Genomic DNA, 11,937 nt, shown 5'->3' on the forward strand with positions numbered 1-11,937 from the left:
TTTTTCCCTCCTAGTTTATGTGGGAATTGTTGAATTGTTGAATTGTTGGTTTCTCTGTATAATATTATAATGTCTTGCTATAAAGACTTTAATGTGTTAAGTGCCATTAAATAACACAACCTGTGTTGTGATTTGGCACTTTATAAGTAAAATTGAATTAAATTGAATTGGATATAAAATACCAAACTAAATCCTGCCTGTGTTGTTTCATATGTTGTGAGTTTAGACTTTAATGTTCTCTACTGAGGTGGCTGAACTACACTGTTATATGCTGAGATGGACTCAGGTTGGGATCCTCCACTTCATGGTGGAGATAAATCAACTGTGTCACTTCGGTCTTTGATGAGACTTTGTTCTCTGATTTATCTCGAGATAACGATGTTTGTCTCCTCAGACGATCATTGAACACGACGGCGCGACGCGGAGTTCATAAATTAAGTGTGTGTTTTTTCCTGTGACTCGGAAGGTTTTGTGATCGCTAATTGGTCGCCATGCCAACACTGCGAACCGTGATAATTGACTTCATCAGGTTTGAGACGCGAACGCAGCAGGTTGCCCTCATTACTCCGTGTTGGAGGATTGTTGCACATTTTCAAGCAGTTTCCGTGTGTTTACTCGGGCGTAACGTCTGTAAAACACGGAGACCGAGCGAGAGTCCAGAAGTGTTCTTATCCAACGCAATCTTCACCTGCCGGAGAGTCATCGAGGTGAAAACTCGTTAACTCTGCGAGATGAGGAGACGCAGGTGGACGGACAGGTGGATGAACGGATTCATCAAAATGCAAAGACCGTAAAACACACACACATGTTTGTTTCCCTATCCCAGAGGGGACTTTCAATGACATAATACATTCCCTTACCTCTCAACACCAACCTTAACCATCACAACTAAAACACTGAACTTTAACCTTCACTGAAAACCCACGTTTGAACCCGCAAACAAGTCTAGACCAGGATATAACAACGTATACACGCACACACAGCGGCAGACGGATAGGTAGACACTTAAAAAAAAAAAACACATCTTGTTTCTATAGCAACCAAGTGAGGAGCAATCCTTGTTCAGATCAGTTTCTGTTTGCAGTCGGAACCAGTCAAATGTTCTGAAAGTGTGTGTGTGTGTGAAACAGGTTGTTGTTTTTTTGTTTTATCTTGGTGGGGACTTAAGGTTAAGGCTGGTTGTTGCTTGGTCATGAACAACTTTTAATGTTGTGCCTCCACGTCCTCCTTCCACGATGTCCACGAAGCCTTTTAGAACTCACTTTTTCTCAACGGTTCGTCTGAATCTGTTTAATCTGCTCTGCAGCAGATCTAACTGGTGAAAACGTGAGCAAGTGGAGTCCCGGTGTGGCGTTAACAAGAAGTGTAATCGTGTTCCCGGTATTCACGGCCGAAGCCTCGTTAGCTCACCTCAGCTGTGTAATGCGTCTCACTAATGAGGCTGTGATTTCTCTGTCAGCGTCCATTACTGCCCCGAAAAACCCTCTGGAATTGGAAATTCCATTAAATCTCGGGCAGCTGGCGCAACATGTGGTGAAATATGAAGCCTGCTGCATTAGGATGCCGGCCTCGTACAAAATATATGAAGATAAATTAAGGCGGCAGATATTTGGAGGGAGTTTTAATATCAGAGGCTGTGTGTTTCTGTTGGATTGTTTCTTTGCAAGCAGAAAACAGATTTGATATATTAAATGTAAAGTTAATCTCCAGCCATCCATTTTCTCCAGACACTCCTGTTCTCAGAGTTACGGGTGCTGGAGTTTTTCCCAGCATGCACTGCGCCAGAGGTTACGAGACGTCTAGAATCAAACCATCCGTCACCGGTTGCTGACAGCTGCTGTGTTTTCAGACGTCGGTGCAACAGATCCACGTCTTTATGTCGGTTTGTTCCACCTGTGAACACAACGATGAAACAAATAATGATCTGATGAGGCCACATTTAAGAATTGATCAGATTACAGTATTATTACTGTGATGCAGCTCAGCGGTGATCCTGGAACAACTTTATAGAGACGTGTTGCTGACATCAGATTCAAAATGAGCAGATATTTAATAAAACAATAACATTTCTCAGTTTCAACATTCGATATGTTGTCTTTGAACTATTTTCAATTTGCAAATCATCACTCTGTTTTAATTTAGATTTTTCAGGTCTGTGGACGCAGCGATCAGAAGGTTCGTAATCTCAGCACATTTAAAAGTGAAATCAATCAGCTGCTCGGCCTCGGCACCAGACACCTCCGACTCTGACTTCACACGTTAATCCACATCAAGAAACAACCGGAATAATTATCACAGACTCAGCGTCTAACTGAAAGAAGCGTCAGGTTGTCTTTTTTCTATGAAAGCCGATTCTCTGGAACGTCGATTGGCTGAACGGACGTGGAGACGAAGCTGAGATATAATCAGCTCTGATCTGGATCGCCACGTCGAACCAGGTCTCACCTGTTAAAACTAACATTTTAGATTCTTATTTAAAACCTGCATTTACCGACTGTGTCGTAAGTAAGTTGAATTCTTCCATGTAGGAAGATTTTAAGAAGGATTTCCTATAAAGCCTCATCGACAGGCAGAAAGAGGATGAGCCTCCCACAGAGGGTTCAATCCAAGGGCTCAGACAAACATGGGATTAGTTGTTATAAATGTCTGAACAGAAATACAAATATAAGTCTTTTGAATTTGAAAGGTGCCTGAACTCACCTCGTGCCATATGAAAACAAATGAGATTTAATGAAGCGTTCATTGCTGCTGCAGTTCTTGATTTGTTTGTTCTTTTGAATGAAGCGTTTCCGTGCACACGCATCATATTTCCACGCTGTTTACGTTGTGGACCGTTCGTCTTACCGAACACACTTCAGGAGAAGGATTGTTGTTCTCCTCGAGGACCCGGCAGGACGCAGCGCTGAATTTGGATGGAAAGCTGTTGGAGAGTGCAGAAAAAAAATGACAAGAATGACGACAGCAGCACAGCGAGAGTTGAAAGAACAAAAGAACAGAGGACGAGCTCAACGCAGGATGAAGGCGCTGCAACAAGCTGTGAAACTTCGGTACATCAAAGGAGGTCGGCTGCTGAAATAAATGAACAGACGGTGAAATGGTGTGTTTCTCTAAAAGTCCTGCAACGACGCACCTGAGCTTTCCTTCAATATCATGACTGGGACAGAAAAGTTTGAGTTATTTTGTGTTTATTAAAATATAGATTCAGCAGTTAAGATTAGTTTTATTTACTCTGAAGAAGATGTGAACTGTAAATGCAACGTGAGGATGTGTTTCCATGGTAACGGAGAGTCAAGTGCTGACAGCGAGGCTTTCCTGCTTTGTGTGCGTTTAGCATCAAGTGTTTCAGCTTCATTTTATTGTAAATCAAGTCCACGCTGCATCTCCTTCCTCCTGCTGTCGGCTCCGTCGTCGAGCTGCTTGTTCTTTCAGGATTTTATCTCGCGGCCGTCCTCCCCCGATGTTCCCGAGCAGGGAGAGGACGGAGTTAGTCAACGAGCTCTTCACTCTCTTTCACCCTGAAACTCTTGACAGATGAGGAGGTGGAGGTTCGGGATGGCCGGGAGCCAGTTTCTCCTGGATCCATCAGAAACGGCGGTGGGCTGCCAGGGACTTCGAAATTCATCACCAGAGAAGAAAAGTAGAAAAAGTAAACATCTGACTCAGAGCTCCCAGAACAAAAATACAGAAAATCTTCTGCAGTCCAGGTTTAAAAAAACACTGCGACTCAATGCTTTAAATCAAAATGAATGTGCGTCGTTAGCAGTAAAATGTATAAAAAATTAAATAATAATTGAATAAAATGTCAGAGAAATTAAATCTGTGTCTGGTTGGCTTCAGTTTAAAATCATTTTTTATTGATCCAGGATATTAATTAGTGAGTTGATTCTGGCGAAGCTGCATGATTGTTTGAGTCTGAGCCCGTTTCTGTTGGAGGTTTCTTCAGTTAAAAGAGAGTTTTTCCTTCTGTTGGAGGTTTCTTCAGTTAAAAGAGAGTTTTTCCTTCTGTTGAGGTTTCTTCTGTTAAAAGAGAGTTTTTCCTTCTGTTGAGGTTTCTTCTGTTAAAAGAGAGTTTTTCCTTCTGTTGAGGTTTCTCCTGTTAAAAGAGAGTTTTTCCTTCTGTTGAGGTTTCTTCAGTTAAAAGAGAGTTTTTCCTTCTGTTGAGGTTTCTTCAGTTAAAAGAGAGTTTTTCCTTCTGTTGAGGTTTCTTCTGTTAAAAGAGAGTTTTTCCTTCTGTTGAGGTTTCTTCTGTTAAAAGAGAGTTTTTCCTTCTGTTGGAGGTTTCTTCAGTTAAAAGAGAGTTTTTCCTTCTGTTGAGGTTTCTTCTGTTAAAAGAGAGTTTTTCCTTCTGTTGAGGTTTCTTCAGTTAAAAGAGAGTTTTTCCTTCTGTTGAGGTTTCTTCTGTTAAAAGAGAGTTTTTCCTTCTGTTGGAGGTTTCTTCAGTTAAAAGAGAGTTTTTCCTTCTGTTGAGGTTTCTTCTGTTAAAAGAGAGTTTTTCCTTCTGTTGGAGGTTTCTTCAGTTAAAAGAGAGTTTTTCCTTCTGTTGGAGGTTTCTTCAGTTAAAAGAGAGTTTTTCCTTCTGTTGAGGTTTCTTCTGTTAAAAGAGAGTTTTTCCTTCTGTTGAGGTTTCTTCTGTTAAAAGAGAGTTTTTCCTTCTGTTGAGGTTTCTCCTGTTAAAAGAGAGTTTTTCCTTCTGTTGAGGTTTCTTCAGTTAAAAGAGAGTTTTTCCTTCTGTTGAGGTTTCTTCAGTTAAAAGAGAGTTTTTCCTTCTGTTGAGGTTTCTTCTGTTAAAAGAGAGTTTTTCCTTCTGTTGAGGTTTCTTCTGTTAAAAGAGAGTTTTTCCTTCTGTTGGAGGTTTCTTCAGTTAAAAGAGAGTTTTTCCTTCTGTTGAGGTTTCTTCTGTTAAAAGAGAGTTTTTCCTTCTGTTGAGGTTTCTTCAGTTAAAAGAGAGTTTTTCCTTCTGTTGAGGTTTCTTCTGTTAAAAGAGAGTTTTTCCTTCTGTTGGAGGTTTCTTCAGTTAAAAGAGAGTTTTTCCTTCTGTTGAGGTTTCTTCTGTTAAAAGAGAGTTTTTCCTTCTGTTGGAGGTTTCTTCTATTAAAAGAGAGTTTTTCCTTCTGTTGAGGTTTCTTCAGTTAAAAGAGAGTTTTTCCTTCTGTTGAGGTTTCTTCTGTTAAAAGAGAGTTTTTCCTTTTGTTGAGGTTTCTTCTGTTAAAAGAGAGTTTTTCCTTCTGTTGGAGGTTTCTTCAGTTAAAAGAGAGTTTTTCCTTCTGTTGAGGTTTCTTCTGTTAAAAGAGAGTTTTTCCTTCTGTTGAGGTTTCTTCTGTTAAAAGAGAGTTTTTCCTTCTGTTGAGGTTTCTTCTGTTAAAAGAGAGTTTTTCCTTCTGTTGGAGGTTTCTCCTGTTAAAAGATAGTTTTTCCTTCTGTTGGAGGTTTCTTCTGTTAAAAGAGAGTTTTTCCTTCTGTTGGAGGTTTCTTCTGTTAAAAGAGAGTTTTTCCTTCTGTTGGAGGTTTCTTCTGTTAAAAGAGAGTTTTTCCTTCTGTTGGAGGTTTCTTCTGTTAAAAGAGAGTTTTTCCTTCTGTTGGAGGTTTCTCCTGTTAAAAGATAGTTTTTCCTTCTGTTGGAGGTTTCTTCTGTTAAAAGAGAGTTTTTCCTTCTGTTGGAGGTTTCTTCTGTTAAAGAGAGTTTTTCCTTCTGTTGGAGGTTTCTTCATGTTAAAAGAGAGTTTTTTCTTCTGTTGGAGGTTTCTTCAGTTAAAAGAGAGTTTTTCCTTCCTTCTGTTTGAGGTTTCCAAGAAAGTTGAACCAAAACTGGGGATCATGAAGAGGTGGAGGAGTGATGTTTGGGGCTGAGAGAGCAGCAGTGACGCTGGTTTACGTAACTTCAAAGTTAACTACACAAACGACACAAACTTTTCCATCTCAGGTTTCAATGTCCTGCAACTCCGACTACTTCTGTGAACTTGAAAGCAGCTGTTTGAATACTGTAATCGATCCTCCACAGACATCCTGATTTCTGTGATTTGTTTAAAACTGTATATGAAAAACATCACATTTATCTGTTGTTATTTATTTCCACATTTAAGCGTTTTAATGTTATTTTTCTACATTTTTGTGTTTTGTGGCGAACCCTTCGGGGGGGGCTTTCTCTTCATTGGACATCACGCTGTATTATCCTGCTCTCTCCTCTCTGACCTACTTTCTCCTCCACACATCTACTTTCCTTCCTGTTGCTTTTGAAGTCGGTCAGACATTTGTGTTCAGGAAACAGGTGACTGACCGACTGACTTTGTCTTGTAACATCTAGGAGAAAGAAGTACTGCGGACGTCTCAGCTGCAGATGAGTCACTAAAAATTGGCGGCGGGTGTTTGCTGTCACTCATTTCGCCCAGAAAGTCCAAAATAGACTCGAGAAGCAGGACACCGAGGCGGCAGATCGACCCATCAATATTTTAAAACTGATGTCATGTGAGCGACGCTGTCCCACTGATTTGTTGGTGTTATGTGATAAAATGGAGATTGAAAACTTTGATGTCCAAACTGTGACAGATGAGAGACGGGACAAATCAAACGGCTGCTTTGTTGTTGGAAAAAGAGGCGTCAAAAACGGAGAGGCACTTAGTTTACCTCTGCTGCTGTCCGCCTGCTGACGGCTCCATTCATCAGCCGGTTATCGGCCCTGACAGTGACATCACTGAATACTTTATTAGTCCACATCAAAACAGCAGAAACATGCCGGCGCAGCAGTGAGCTCTCCGAGTGATCAGCTGTGAAGTTGCTCCCAGAAATGTTCTCAGCCGAGTTCACAAACTGTTCACTGCCTGGAAATCAAATGATTCACGTAGATAGCGAAGTAGAAAACGTGTTCTGCTTTCAGGTATTTAAATGGCAGAAAAAATGTTCATGAATTTGGAGGGCGGAAGACAATCGTTCAAATTTTTGTTGATCAAATAATTGTCATACAAATAATTACATTAAATTATTTTTTTTTTTCTTTTTCTGCAATGCCACTATTAAAGTATAAAAGTTAAGGACTTGGCTTTGCTACTAACGAAATAATTGCTGCTGTATTATTTTGAACACACAGACGAGAAGGACACTCGACAAACTTTATTTCTGCTGTAAATGTGTTTATTTCTGCTGTACAGATTTAACATGGAGGTCTGTGGGGACTGACTTCCTGTTGGAGCCTCTACTGGACATTTGAAGAACTGCAGTTTGTGTTACTTCAGTGTCTGCTTACTGTCAGGCTGAAGCTTCGGATCTTTGTTTCCTTGAATCTGGAGTGTGGAAAGTTCGCTTTATAGACACACAGTAGACACGTTATTGGGAAATACAATAGTATGACATAAACTGGAATTATTCTATTTCGGACAAAGTTTAAAGAAAAAAATATAATGGGAATAAAATCCCCTGTGGAGCCGGCAGCTTCACCTTTGTCCTCGTTTTATTCTTTGATCTAAATTCCTGCTGAGAGCATCTGTTGCTGTATGTTTTTTCCCGTTGGTTTGCCGTGTTGGTAACGGAGCTGTTGTGTTTCAGGCTGGATGAAAACCTGCAGCTGTTAAACCACGCTGAGGAAAAGCTCCGTTGCCGTTTTATCAACGTCAACGTATTTGAATATATTCATTACCACAATTCGATGATGAGGTGACACGCTTGAAGACTTCTTCTTCTTCTTCTTCTTCTTCCTCTGGCTTTCAAAGTCACAGCATCAGTTTACAAAAAGCCTCCTTCAGGGAAACTGGGTCGAGGATTTCTTTGATAATCTGGGTTATATGAATTTCAAAAGGTTCGCGTCTCACTCGTCTCCTCGGTTTACTGCCACCATCCAACAATGGGACGAAATGCTCCGTGTCCTCGGGACAAAGTCCCTCAATTTGCATAGGGGAGAATTGACAAGCTATTCATTCTCTCAGATGAATAATAAGTGATTATGGAGGCAGAGCGTGTCATTTCTCTTCGGATTCAATATCTCGAGTTTTCAGGAACCGGTTTTCCTGAAAAACAAATAAATATGGAAATATAAAATAAAAAATGAAAGAAAAAGAGGACAAAAGGTCTGAAGGATTATACGAGGACAGAAAGTAAAAGATGGACAGAAGTACGCAGCGCTCGTCCACGTCGCCGTCGTCTCTGTTCGGTATTAACCCTCCTGTTGTCCTCGGGTCAAAATGACCCGCAGCTGTGTTCAACCAAGTTCTATTTTATTTTCATATTTTTTGGGATCATTGGTGACAAGGAGGCTGTGAGGGTTTCTTTAAAGAATGATGAGCAATGATCCCAAAAAATATAAAAATATAGAAATAAAATAGAAGTTGGTTGAACACAGCTGCGGGTCATTTAGACCCGAGGACAACACGAGGGTTAAATCTCTCCGTCTGCTTTCCTTTGATCTCTCGACGCCTCACATCTAACTCAAACTCCAAAGACTGAATATGGAACCAACGAGGCGTTCAGAGGACCGACGAGCAGAAGTTCACCTGCACTAAAGTCATTTTTACTACATGAACACATTTCAGGTTCTTTACCTTTGAAGAAAACCGTTCCTTTAATCGTGCAACCAAAATTCAAAGCTGTAAATCACTAACCAGAATTTTGCTGAGAACTTTTTGTGCGATTTTGGATCCAAGAGGTTGATGCCACTTCTGTTCTGGTGATTTATTGTTGTTGCCGGTCCGTTGCTTTGACCAACGGTTCAGATCTGGGTTCTGTTTGTATGCTGAGATGACTTTGTGTTCTCCAATATCACCGGATTAAAGCTCCAGTGTACCTAAATGCTGCAGGAGGAGAACGTTGGTGGTTCTTCCCGTTCCGGTTGTGTCCAATGATTTCCGTGTCTGAATATCTGTTTTTAGATGCTTTGGAGGAAAGATTGAAGGTGAAAAACAATCATTGTTCTCTGGCCTCTATTCTCTTCTTTGGTGCAGATGTTTTGGAAGTGCAGCTGTAGACAGATGATGCCTCTGAAGGTGGTGCATGTGTGGAAACGAACCTATCGGAGAGGAGCATGGTGGACTCAGATATCCACCGTGGTCTGTTTGGGGGAAGTTTTGTCCTGTGAAAGTCCAGGAAATCAAATTCGGTGTCATGAAACACCGGTTGTACATTGACGGAGACGTGGCGATCGTTGCCGATGGTAACAAACTGTTCAGATTCCTGCCTGGAGTCGGTCCAGACCCGTAGATGTCGTAGATTGGTGCTGGATCCAAAAAGAGTTGAGGAAATGCTGCAGTCTGAGATTATTGGACTTCTTGGAGAAATTTAAAGGGGAACTGGCCATGATCCCGGAGACTTGTGGATTTTAGGAAGTACCCGGATCAGGAGGTTGGAGGTCCTTTCAGGTGTATCGCCTGTTATATAAAGAAATGTTTGTTGTTGACCGGCTGGTCCACGATGAGGCCGACGGGTTCTGCTGAACGTGGGTTTGTCCAGTCGTTGGTAATGTTTTGTGTCCTGTAATCGTCTTCAGGACTTCTGGACGTCTTTCCAGTCCAAAATTACAACCGCCGCTACAATAACATTAAATTAAACTAACTCAACAATAGTGCAAAGGTTTAACGGTGTTATTGTTGTGATTGATTGCTCAGAAACAATAACTGAGTCCATCTGGTGCTTCACAGAATCACATTGACTCCCCTTGAAATGAAACACTGAATTCCTCGACTTGTCTTGTTTGCAGTAAGTTAAATCTCAGATAAAAGCATCGGGTCCTACGGGAACTCTTCACCACAGCTTTGTAAAACAAAGTGTTTGGTTCTGATTTTCACATTCAGCCGTTCCGGGAGACGAAGTCTGTTTAAATATTTGCTGCTTGTCTTCGTGTCTATTGTTCTGAATTCTCAAAGGTTTTCCATTCACGTATAAAAACAGCGATTAATATTGTCTGTGCTCTGCTCAGGTCAGCGCACTCATCGCCGGTTGTTTGGTCTCAGCTTCGTCTCTGTTCTCTGGTTTCCTCCGTCTGTTTGATTTGTCCTCTCGGGGAACAGATGAGCGTCCTTTGTCCTCTGGCGACGCCTCGTCTCCCCGCGGAGCTCAACCAGCGCTTCATCTGCATCGTTCCACCCGGCAGGACGGAGACTTATTGTTTTCCTCTCCGTGGGTTGTTTGAGCCTCTGAAGAGACGATCTGCCGGGTTGTGAAATAACCTCCGAGCTTCAGAGAGCTTCGCTGCTCTGACAGCGTGATTATTAGAGCATTCGGTCTTCGACGCTCTTCCGTCACAATGCTTACGAGTAATAAACTAATCAACCACTAATTGGACACAAAGCTTTTTTTTCCCTGAAGGAGAATCTGTAGTTTGCAACAAACCCCACGTTGCTGAAAATCAGGACCATCAAGTCCTCCAACAGATGTTTGTCGCCTCGGTTTGTTTCGGTTTTGCCGGATCGGTTAGGTTGAGGAAAGGATTACGGTTTGGATTTAAATAAAAAGTCTTTTTTTTTTCTTGCTTATGATGATAAACGTGTGATTAAGGTTACGGATCGTAAAACAAACATGATCATCAATTTAAAATAGGAAATGGACAGCAGTCTTCCACATGTTAAGTCAATGTTAAGTTGTGTTGACCCATCCGTCCGCCCCAACCTCCGCTGTGTGTTGACTTTGTGGCTCTATGATTACGACAGCCACTAGAGGGCGCTGTCAGTTGAATTTGTGTTGTCATGGGACACATATTTACTTACTTTTGGTTATATTCCTGCCTGGAAGTCGGTCTGTAGATGTCGTCCTGTGAAGTGAGTTTTTCTTTTAATGGCAACTCTGCACTGAAGAGAAAAACACGAGTTAACTTAAAACCTGGATAATCACATCGTAACGTAGCATCTTTGTTATTTGCTTTGTTTATGTTGACATATTGTTACTGCAGCATTATATTTCCTGTTTCTTCTCTGAGTTCTCAACTAAAGTCTTTTAAAGTGACATTTTCCAAAATGTTGAAAAATAGAAAATCAAGCTTGTTTTAATTAATGTCACATTAAATCAGGTCCAATCAAGCATAACAATGATTTATAATCACCTTAACCTTTTCTCATAATTACGAGATCTTTTCACATAATTACATAATGTCTCTGAATGTTTTTTTTCTTTTCTGAAAGTGCTTCTGCAGAGGAGCACATCGCACGTAAAAGGAAATGTAGTTAGAAAGAAAAGAGGCCACACGTCACTTTTACACCATTAAGTTGTTGCTAGCTAGCCCAGCAAAGTTAGTCGCTCTCCCAAAAGACGTGGGTAACAAGCCTAAGGATGCTCGTTGGTAGCCGAGCGGTCGAGGAAGTCCTGGTCTAAGCAGGGTCGTCACAAGCCAAGGAATGCTAGTTGCCAGCCTTGGTGTGGTCGTGGCTAACCTTGCAAGAATTCTAGTCACTGTTAGCGAAGCGACGGTTTGCCTTTGTATGCTAGTCTGCGGGCGTTATTGGCTAGCTAAGTCAGTCACGTTCCCACGTAGGTCGTGGAAGTCGTCACGTGAGTTACTGAGTCGTCCGGTGAGTGATGAGGAGTTCCTGTCCGATTCGTCTGTCAGTAAATCAACCCGTCGCCGGCTCCTCGGCTGGTTTTATTTCTGCGGCTGCACGTCGTACGATCACCAACCGATCTTCATTTTCCCCCGAACATCACAAACGAGTCGGCGCGGCGTCGAACGCCGACTTTCATCGCCGGCCTTCTTTTGTTGTTTCCGACAGCGTTATCCTTTTTCATGATTTATCACAGAAGAGATGCTTAATTACATAACTTTGAAGTTGATGTCAAACCAGCTGTTGCCTAGCAACCAGAGGGATTTGGTGGACTTATCGCTCCCCGCGCCGCCTCGACTCTTCGCGTCTCCGGCCGGCGTCCGATCCGACCGTCTGCGTGAGGCGACGGATCGACTCGGTATCGATCGCTGCTTCCTGTCCGGTCACTTCCTGGTTCAGAGGTCACAGATCTTCAGGTTCGGTCCAG

This window comes from Embiotoca jacksoni, unplaced genomic scaffold, assembly GCF_022577435.1.
Source record: "Embiotoca jacksoni isolate LCO1_2020_lvr unplaced genomic scaffold, fEmbJac1.0.p SCAF_84, whole genome shotgun sequence".
NCBI classification, from domain to species: domain Eukaryota; kingdom Metazoa; phylum Chordata; class Actinopteri; family Embiotocidae; genus Embiotoca; species Embiotoca jacksoni.